At 44.2% G+C, this 10,588-nt stretch overlaps 1 protein-coding gene across 1 annotated transcript in view; it reads right to left on the reverse strand.

Annotated features, from left to right (window-relative positions):
- Positions 1-7,874, reverse strand: part of GJA5 (gap junction protein, alpha 5, 40kDa) — a 12,472-nt gene extending 4,598 nt beyond the window's left edge. The window contains exon 1 of the mRNA XM_009078805.1: positions 7,826-7,874. The gene's annotated coding sequence lies outside the window, so the exon portion shown is untranslated. The remainder of the gene's footprint in view (positions 1-7,825) is intronic.
- Between the last annotated feature and the right edge of the window lie 2,714 nt (positions 7,875-10,588).

Consider the following 10,588-nt stretch of genomic DNA (forward strand, 5'->3'; position numbering starts at 1 on the left):
TAGCGTTCTGATGCCCTGCCTCATCCCATGGGTGGGGGAGTGAGTGAGTGGCTGTGTGGTTCTTGGCTGCTGGCTGGGGTTAAACCACGACACAGCTATTAGCCAGCTATTCTTGCAGTGCTGGACCAAGGGCTTTCTAGAACATCTAGCTCTCTGCTGCCAGCAAGAAAAGAAGGATTGCTGTCATCTCCTGACAGCTTTTCCTGGCTATGCAGAGCTGCCTCTGACCTAGCCTTTCTCCTCGGGGCTTTACTATTCTTGGGAATTTTCCATATAGTTCCCTTTCCTCATTCCCAGACTACTGTTGCCCTCGCATGCTTTGACCTCACAGTGTCTGAGTATCTGCAGCCTTTTATATTTCTGGTTTGGGCTCAACTGGACAAATCTGGTCTCACTCTGGTGTGGCTCAGCAAAAAACTCCTCTGGGTATCTTTGTGGGGTCTCAGGACCTGATAGAAGACAGTCGTGACAGCAGGGTTATGCATATTCATGTGCAGTGGTGGGCTGTGCCACTGCCCAGCCACGCTTTTGGCTGACAGTTTTCTGCTGGATCAACACAGAAGCTGTGTGCAGTCATGGGACCTTGGCAGTGGGAAACGTGTATGTGACAAAGACCAGTGCAGCTTGGCACAAACCCAGCAATGTGGCCGTCCCAGCTTAATCATCACCTGGAATGCTACTAAAGCTGGGGAAAACTGAGTATCACACCACAGGCCAAGCATGGAGTCTGCTCAGTTCCAGGCTGCCTTGTGACTGCCAAATTCCGTGATAAAAATACCCCAGCAGGGATGGCACCTGCTAGTACATCAGGCCAGCTCGCCAGCCATGGGCTGCTCTCTGCCATTCCTTTTTTGCACCACCTTTATCTGTGGGAGGGGAAGCATCCCTTGCCCTCTGAGCAGTTTTGCCCATCCTGTTGGTGGTGCCATGTGCTCTGAAGGACGGGAGAGCATTTTGCTTTGCTGCTGCTTGCTCCAGCCATGCACTCATTCTAGTTGGTACTACTTGGGGCTTTGACGAACAGCTAGGAGATTCACACCAGACAGCCAGGAGGGCTGTTCCTGTGCAATCATCTTTATATGAGTTTATTTCCCTGGGGGTTGTTAGGAAGAAAGTTTTACCCTCTTTAGAAGACAGGCGAGACTATCAGCAGTGATATAAATAGCTGAGCTCAACACTTCAAGCTAGCTTTTCCCACAAGGAAGGTGACAGGAGGTCGCCATTTCTGCAGGATGTTTCTAAAATAAAGTGGAGAGTGTGATTGTAACACTGTTTCTGCTCTCCCTAGCTGGGCTCACCTCTTCCCCTTGGCAAGTCCCAAGGGCATGTGGAGAGGTTCTCTGAGGAAGGCTTCTTTGTGTGAGGCAAGCACAGTTCCCAGGGAAGGGGAAAGTATCAAATTAAAAGCTATTGTATTTTTGCCCAATCTTTGTGTGTGATTTGCTCAATTGGATACAAATGTGTGTCTCTGATAGTTAATGAGATTTCCCAACAAACTGGAGGATGGGGGCCCAAGATATTTTAGAGGCTTACACGCCAGACACATGGCTGTGTGTGGAGGCCATGAAACAGGTGCATCCCCTCCAAGCTACCAAATGGGGAGACAGCCATCCCCTTTGTGTACTGGGCACATAAGCAGTGACAGCCCTTTGCAGTGGAGCATCCAGGCCAGCTGTGGCATGATCAGTGCCTAGGAATTGCTTGTGGTTTTCTTTCCTCCAGCTGTGTTATCTAATACCAGGTCCAGGCTAGCATGTGGCAGAACAGATAGTCACCATGGTGGGTATGCAGGCAGAGATCTTTCCTCCTGTGTTGACATCTGCCAGGCTGAAGCCAGACATGAGTGGAGCCCACACTGCAAAACTGTCTGCTCATACCTGTAGACATTTAGGAAGGACACTTTCAGCTCTGCACTGGAGGTTGGTTAATGGATCTCCAGACCCTGTTAGCAGTGGTCCAGCCTTGCAGCATCCCACACAGTGCAGATGCTGTCATCTCTATCTTGGAGATGGTGATCACCGGGGTACAGAAAGGACAAACTGCTTGTTTGAGGTCACTGTGTTAGAGACAGTCTAGGGACAGAGCTCAGTGGTCATGACTTGCAAACTTGTGTCCTTTTTTCTATGCAGCACTGCCTTTTAAACCATGCGACAGCAACACAATGCTTGTTCTACAGCACATCTTCTGTAGACCACAGCCCTTCTCTCCTGTGCCCTGGGACAACACTGCCTTGGTTATCTGAAAGAAAGCCCTCTCATGCTGACCTTCCATAGTAGGTCTGCCTGGCAAAACCAAAGGCTTTTTATTTGGTTTTGTTGTTTTCTGGGGGGTTGTTTTGGATGCATTTTGAAGAGGTGAATATCTTGCAGAGCCTGCAGCCAATGGTCAGTGCCCAAAAAGAAGTAGCCATTTTAGTTTATGTGCACAGTGCTCCTTTGTTGTCAGGATCTGGTCAGGAAGTATTTTGGGGCCATGTGGCTTACAACACTAAAAGATCAATGAAGTTAGAAGTGAACTGCCCCGTGTGGGTGCAATGCTTTGAATTCCAAAGGCTTTTTGTAGCTTTGTGATATAGATAGATGCTAAAGCCCACCTCAGCAGGTATCATTTTGTTCACTGTTTACTGACATTGGATCCTTCATATGGGTATACAATAGACAAACAATGACCTATTTAAGCACCTTTGTCCCAACGCCATCCCTCTGACTTCATAAATGCATGCATGTGCTTATGAGAAATTCCTGCCTGAAATAGGCCAGTACTTTACCCACCCTTGTAACTCTGATCGGCACATGAATCTGGACTAAATAGTTTTGTACTTATTTATGCTTTTTAAAGAAAAAAATTGATGAGCTTGCATAGGTTCCTTTCTAGTTCCTCGGGTTCAAAGTCCTGTGCTGAACCAGTACAGGGAGAGTGACTTTGACTCCAGTGCTCAAATCTCACAGGAGAGGCAGAGCTCTGTGTTAACAGCTCCTGTCCTATAAGAGAGGAATCCAATGTTTCTTATCTTTCTGCTCCTCCCAAGTTCATTGCAACTTCTGGAGGGGTAACCAGACCACTGGTCCTACTTGTAGCTGCAGACAGCTTGTTATTCCTTGATGAGGTGTGCTTTACCCCTCCCCTCCAAATGTGGAAAACCTCAGAGTTCACAAAAAAGAGAGTGGGTGAGAAGATAAGGGAGTTGCATGACCTGTCACCTCCTGAACACACACACACACACAACCCTGACGCACACAGAGACACAGACAGAGGGAAATCACTCAACACCTTCAAGTGTGTACATCAGGGATGTGTTACACACATAGATGATAGTAATATGTAGAATATTTTCATCTGAAGTGATGGTGCAGACTCCCAGTTAGTTGAATTTTTATTAGTTGTCTATCCAGGACATCCAATGCTATTCTTCCCCCTGTGCTTTCATATATCCAAATATTAGGGTGAAACTCTGCCTGATGTAGTTGCTGGAGACCAAGAACAAAGAAGACCTTGAGCTCAGATGAGTCAAGCTGAGGAATGAACTTATCCTGCTATCTTTGAAAAGCCTGCATCAAATAATTACATGGTAGTGGTATCCAGGCTTACACTTAAAATGCAGAGAGCACACTCTAATTCTCTTGGGTTTCTCTCTCTTCACCTTGGAGAAATGTGAGTCCTCAGAGAGCCCAACAGATTCACAAAACTGGACATGGGATAAGGTAAATGAAGGGTCACATGTGCTTTTTGCTAGAAAAAGAATTTCACAAATTCTCCCTCTGATGTAAATACTTCAAACTTTGTGCTCTTTCCAGTATCTTTATCTTTGCAGTGAGAAGCTGACCTATATGAATTTGTAGGTGATGTTAAACTGGGCAGGCTAAATTGAGCTAAATATAGTTGAGGGTATAGTCAAGCAGGGCATAGGGAGCTCTGGAAAACAGAAACGTGCTGAGAAATTTGGCGGCTGCTGTAGTAAAGCTGTTCCTGAGCTCTGCTGAGAGAAGCTGATCTCAAGCACTGCTTATTCAGTGGGGGAGGCTGGTAAAAGGAGACGTGCAGTAATGGCAGGCATCACATTGGGCCCAATATAGCAGCAATAAAACCTGCCCGTGTGCTTTTAGGCTGGTTCATAGGCTGCATGAGATGCAACTTGTTATAGTGTTGAAATCAACCAGACTGAAGAGGCAGTGAGAGAAGGAGAGAGCTCTCGTTCAGACTTTTCCCATCCTTTCTTCCTTCCTCTCCCCCAGCATCTCCCTGCTATCAGTTCCACACTGTTCTCCTACAGTCAGGCTCCCCCCGCAGAGCCTTGCCTCAGTTTTTTGGCAGTTTTGACCACTTATCTCTCTACAGCACCCAAATTGCTAATGCTTAGAAAGCCTTAGAAAGGGGAAATTTTCAGTGACTATCTATTTCCACGTATTACTACCTTGTCAAATCTAATTTCTTCCTTCTTTCAAAAAATCTGTAGGATTTTCACACTCCAGCCTCATTGCTGTATCTTTGCCTCAAGTTTTTAATGTCACTTTCAGGGTGAAGTCTGACTGTAACTAGTGAGCAAACTAATTTTTACACTCAGTGTAGGTGCATATCTAAATTCACACACAAACACACCCACTTTGAAAACAACTAATATGAAACTGGCAAACCCCAGTAGCAGGGAGTTAGGAAACGCTAGGGTTACTGTTCTCAGTAATCTTAATTCAATCTCTTTGTGCCTGTACCTCATAGCCATGGGCCTTTAACCACATCCTCACATTGTCACCTCATTCTTTGCACAGGATGCCTGCCTTGTTCTGTGCCAGCCTGGCTGGGGCTTTCTAGAACAGCAGCTATTCAGTGTTTTGTTTTCTCCTCATTGTTCAGTGGGTGGCCTGTGCCTCATTTACTGTATGTTATTCAAGTCCAGTTCTAAAGACAGAATTATTAGTTTCCTCGTGGGTTTTCCTACGGCTTTCATCACAACAGTATCTGATTGCTGCATGATTATTAATCTACTTATTTTCATTACCACCCAGAGGTGAGGAGATGGCATTAAATCGGCTTTACAACTGAGGAATTAAGGCAGTGAGAGATTAAGATAAAAACTGTTCATTAATTTTGGAAGCTGTTTGGTGATTTGCTAATCTGGTTTGGTTTTTTATTTTTTTGGTGGGTTTTTTTTTTTACTCTCCCCTACTAATCTGGTTTGTTTTTTTATTTTTTTGGTGGTTTTTTTTTTTACTCTCCCCCCCCCCAAGTATACTTAGCACTATATAATGTGTATTCGAAGCAGAGCTCTGTCTAGTTTATGCTGGAGTGGGAGAGTTTATCACTTCCACCAGTTGCACAACATCTAGAAGTCAGATATCTGGAAGATGAGACATCACAGAGGGGACATTTATGAGGAAATGTGGCTTCAGTGATTTGACCCTTCATAATAGAGGAAACTGGAGTTAGAAGCAAGAATTAACTCAGTCCTCTTGGATAGCTTTATCTGATTATAAACTGGAGACAGTTTTTCTCCTATCCCCACTTCTTTGCTTTTTCACCAGACATCTGAATGCAGCCAAAGACCCTGGAGCTCTGCAGCAGTCACCATTGCCAGACTGCTTCACTTCCCCAGCGACCCTATGCCCTGACCAAGGCATCTGTCAGCTTTTCTGCTTCTAAGGGAGAAGAGTTTCATATGGAAATTCTCAACCATTCTCAAGGCATGTCCATAGTGACAAAAAAATGAAGAGAGATGGAAATGTAAGTGTAAACACCTTAGTTCACCCATTAAAACCCCTGACTTCTCTTTCAAGGTACACTAGAGAGACTTAGATTCATGCACCTCTATGATCATGACATATTGCGTGGCATGAATTTGCTTTGTTTCAGGAAAGAGCTGACATGCTGAGTACTGTTCATAGAGATCTCTCTGTTGCGTATCTATAGCAATAAAATAGATTCCCCCCCTCTTTATGAATTCTTAACCCAAAGATTGAAGTATCTCTGATGCCTCCTGGGAACCATTTCTAATTTTGAGCCTCTATCCTTGTGCTCGTACAACAGCACCCAAGGTGTGGAGCAGTCTCCGAAATGTGCTCCCTAATGACATGGTATAGTGCTGAATTACTCATTCCTTCTCATCTATTTTCAGTGCTGCAAGATAAGTCAAGAAAATGGGCAAATGTGCAGAGTGTATGAAATCTGTCTGAAGGTCAAAAAGAGGAGAAAGACTAAGGCATGAAGTTCTGTATTTTCTTTCAGGGTTTAAATTATTAATGTGAGAGCCCATGATACTAAAATATTGTGATAATATATACCGTTGACTGGAAAAAAAACAACAACCCCAAATAGTTATAGTAACAGGAATACTTAACATAGTTCCCAAGCGACTGGAGCCTGATGAGTATTTTAAACCCTGAAGCCTTAGGAATTTTCCTAAACTACTGTTCTGCTCCCAAGGAAAGGGAGAAGAAAGTTAGAAGTGTGTCTTCTTCTCAGAGTAAATTTTGAAAATACCGGTAAATGCAGAATATTTTGGCTTCTGATAGAAATACTGAATATTGTGAGGTTTCTGGAAAACTGTTTAACCTGCCTCTAGCTACACACGCATATGTTACATGCATTAAGTTCTTTAGTTTAAAAAAAAGGATCACATAGGCAGCAGTAGGGAAAAACTCTTACACACACCATTTGATGGGTTTATTAGCGTGGAGGAACAGTTACATGCTTAAGGCTCATTCAGCCTTTTTTAAGCTGAGGTTTGTCCAGTAAAGCTGCATATAGGATCCTCTAAAGGTTTTGATGGTACTTCAGAGACACTGCCTCAGTTTACCTGAGTTGTTAAAACCAGAGTGCCAAAAAGCTCATTACATATGACAAATGGGTAGACAAATGACCCCTTAGGGAAACAAAGGAGACACCACAGATCAGAGGTGGCAATTAACAGGCAACCTTTACACTCCTTGCTTCTTTCCAGGAGGATGTACAGGGATACCGTATTTTTGAGCTGGGCTGTTCTTTGAAGCATGTGGTGGCAATCCTAGCAGTATTAAATTATGGGAAAGTAATAGAAGTATTCCAAGTACAAAAAGGGGAAAAAAGTTAGGAAGGCAAACAAAAAGAAGCAGCAGCTGCTAGTGTGGGAGAGGACATTTGTCCCTTTAGGTCTGTGTGCCTCTTTGCTGAGGCTGCCATGGGCAGTGTTGGGATGGAGAAGAAAGGCATTCCCCTGCGGCACGTGCAGTACGGGTGACTGGGAGATATGAGCAAGGCACTTCTCTACATTTGAGTTACGTTCCCAGGCTCCATGTCACAGACCAGCCAGGACACAGTATTCTCAAGGAAAAGAAACTGCCACATTTTGAAACCATCCTGTGCGCTTCGGAATATAGGCGGTTCATGCGGACACTTGATAAAGTGTTTATGCCCTGAGAGCCTCTCATAGGTAAGAGTTTCCTTCACCACTATCCCCTGAGCAGCTTGACAGCATGCTGAAGTGGGATCTGACAGAAACTGCAATTTGCATGTTATACTGTCTGAGGATATTTGGGGCTCTTATCCTGCTTTCCCATACATTAAAATCTATTGGTATCCATGTTCATCACAGGGAAAGTACTCATTGTTTCTGTAGCTCCCTGTGCAAAACCAGCTTAATTTTTAAAATGTCCCAAGCTTATCTTTTTACTACTGGGAATGTTTTGAAGAGAAAATGAAAGAAAAAGTAAATTTCGTAGATTATTTTTGGACATCTATCTTTTCCTGCCTCTCCAAATCCTTTTCTCTCCTCATGCTGTTTTCCCCTTGAGGGTAATAACTTGATCTGCCATTGACACTTCTGTAGTTCTATTATTTCCCCCTCATGGTTACTTACCTGATTTCCAGTATCTTGTCTTCAGTCTCCTTTCCTTGCTTTAGGACTTTTCCTTTTTGTAGTTGTGTTGGACTCCTTGTTCTTCTCAGTTGCTTCGTTTTATTCCTTTAATATGGTTCTCTCTCTCTTCCTCTCTTTTCTCCACCCCCTTTCTGTGTCACTTTCTATCTTCCCCACTGCCTCTGCCTTTCCCCCTCTTCTTTCTTCACCTACTTTTCTTGTCTCTCCCACCCCCTCCAGCTTAATCTTTCTATTTTCAAATCTGGTTTCCTGTTGTTTTTCCTTTAAAGTCTATGGATCTCATTCCTCCCTCTCCATTCTCAGCCTCTCCCCATGCCACCCTCCCCATGCTGACAGAATGCATTCACTGCCGGCTTTGCACAGTCCCTTCCAGTTGCTGCTACTACTGTTCCTTCACACATCCTCCCACAGATAACATACTATGGTCTTAGCCTTCCCTAAATGAAAAGAGACACGGTTGCCCCACAGTTACACCAGCCAGACCCTGGGAAACATTTTCCATGCAAGATATCAATGGAGGACATTTTTCTCACTCTTTCAAGCTTAATCTGGAAAAATGTATTTGCACAGAAGACTCTACTACCCTGAGCACTGGCTTGCTGCACACAAGCTTTGGCAGGTGTCCCTCCAGGAATCCTTCCCACCCAGAGTATAACTGCCCAGTGGTATCTCTATGTTTCAGCTAGTGCAGGTCAGGAAACAAAAGCAGTCCAGGGACTAAAACATGGTGCTGGAAACTCTTCTAATCTAATCATAGTTCTTTCACTAATTTAGTACCCCCTTTAGTCACAAGATTGAGAGCCAGTATACACAGGGACAGTGCTGTGCAGAGGCTACCTCTGGAGGCATGTCCTATGTGGACACTCTAACTCTGAAGTTAAAGTGCAGCTCCTTTCCAAGACAGCTGAATCCTCACTGATGGTTAGTGCAGGGTGCAGGACATACAACGCACAGTAAATTCCCCTAGCAGCTCAGTAACCTCCTGGTATGGAGAAACCCACAGTAATTTGCTGCTTCATTTCTAACTGAAAGGCCTTCTGTGACTTTTAAGAAAATAGAAATGTTTCTGGAGTTATTTCTCTCTCTCCTGCCTGGCAGCTATATATCTGCGATGGAATTTCATGGGAAGGAGAATATCACTCTTCTTTTGTCTTCCTGGAGTAATTTTCAGGAAGCATTATTGTGTAAAGTCATGTTGATTTTATGCCAGTGAAATCGTCAAGGACTTCATCAGAGAAGTGTCCAAAAAAAGGTGTTAATAATACAGGTCTCGCTCACAGATGGCTTTGGGATAGGCTAGGGATAAGACTTGTCAAGTGTTTCTCACATGCTATAGAGAGACAGGTCCTGTGAGAGAGCTGTCTGAAATGCATTCCCCTCCCTCCATGGCTGACACTTTGCTGTACACTTAGGGTGATCAGGTCTGATTCTCTCTGCTGACTCTTCTGTGCTTCCTGTCCCAGTATTGCTCCTGAATGGCATACAGAGACATCTCTGAATCCAGCAGAGACGGTCTAGTTCTGCTGAATGAATGAGGAAGGAGAGAAGGTCTCTGGCCTTCATGTTGTTGTTGCATGTAATGAGCTCTTTTTGTTTTGGTGCTGGTGGTAACTATTTGGATTTTGATGCACAGAAAGGAAATGGCTGAAGGCAGACAGAAAGGCAAAACACAGAATGGTGAGTAGAGATGCTGTATGGATACCTCAGCCAGCCCCTCAATGTGTCATCCCTTCTCCATTGCACCCTTTTCAAGTGAAAACAGAGGTGTAATGGCAGCTTTTCCAGCTTCTCAGCTAGAGAAATAGCTGTTTCATCCATTGTTAAGCTGGGAAGAAGGATTTTTCCTCCCCTCCCCAGGAGCCTGCTAGGCAAAACTTGTATGACTTGAGTGAGGAGAGCAAGTGGAAGAGAATGCTCCCCCAGACAGTGGGAATGAGAACAGCTGACAGCTTGCCATGTGCAGCTTGCAGATCTCAGCAGTTTGTGATGCTGGGGAACAGATTTTGAAGGAAAGGAGAAATCAACCCAGGAGGTAAAGGGCAAATATGACAATATGTACCATCTTTTGATCGAAGGTAAATAACTTTCTTGGATTAAGACTCCTGACCCCCTAGGTAAAAGAAACATGGCAGACCTTATGTACCAGGAGTTCCGTAAGCCATATGATATGGTGTCCCAGAAGAAACAAATTAGTGGAGAAGCTTCAGCTGAGGAAGACAGGGATTATTAAAGAAATCCTCAAGTGAATAAGAGACTAACTGAACTGATACACCAGTTCCTTAATAGGCTGAAGGGAAATTATCTGTGTGGCTGCTTAAAGATTGCTCTTAGGACTGATCTTTTTTAATATTTGTGTTAATTACCTTGGCACTGTAACTAGAAATGCTAATGAAATCTGCTGATGAAACAAAGCTGAGAGGTATCATGAGGGCATTCCAACACTGCAAGAGCTGAAGTCTTTTTGTGACTGGAGTGATCGAGGTGAGGTTAAATGGGAGAGTGCAAAGTCACACACTAGGAACTTGTTGCTTGAAGAGTAACAGGAATCTCTTTTAGCAGAGAGATCTTTCCCGAGATGGGGAAGTCCTGGGTGAAGGTCACCACAGGAGCAGGAACCAGCAATGCTACTTGGGGGTGAAAAAGACAAGCAAGATTTCAGGTCATAGCAGTATTTCTAGCTGCAGTGAGTGAGATTAATGTCATCCAAGAGGATGTGAGACTCCTCCAGAACAGTGTGTGCAG

This window comes from Acanthisitta chloris, unplaced genomic scaffold (genome assembly GCF_000695815.1).
Source record: "Acanthisitta chloris isolate BGI_N310 unplaced genomic scaffold, ASM69581v1 scaffold8247, whole genome shotgun sequence".
NCBI classification, from domain to species: domain Eukaryota; kingdom Metazoa; phylum Chordata; class Aves; order Passeriformes; family Acanthisittidae; genus Acanthisitta; species Acanthisitta chloris.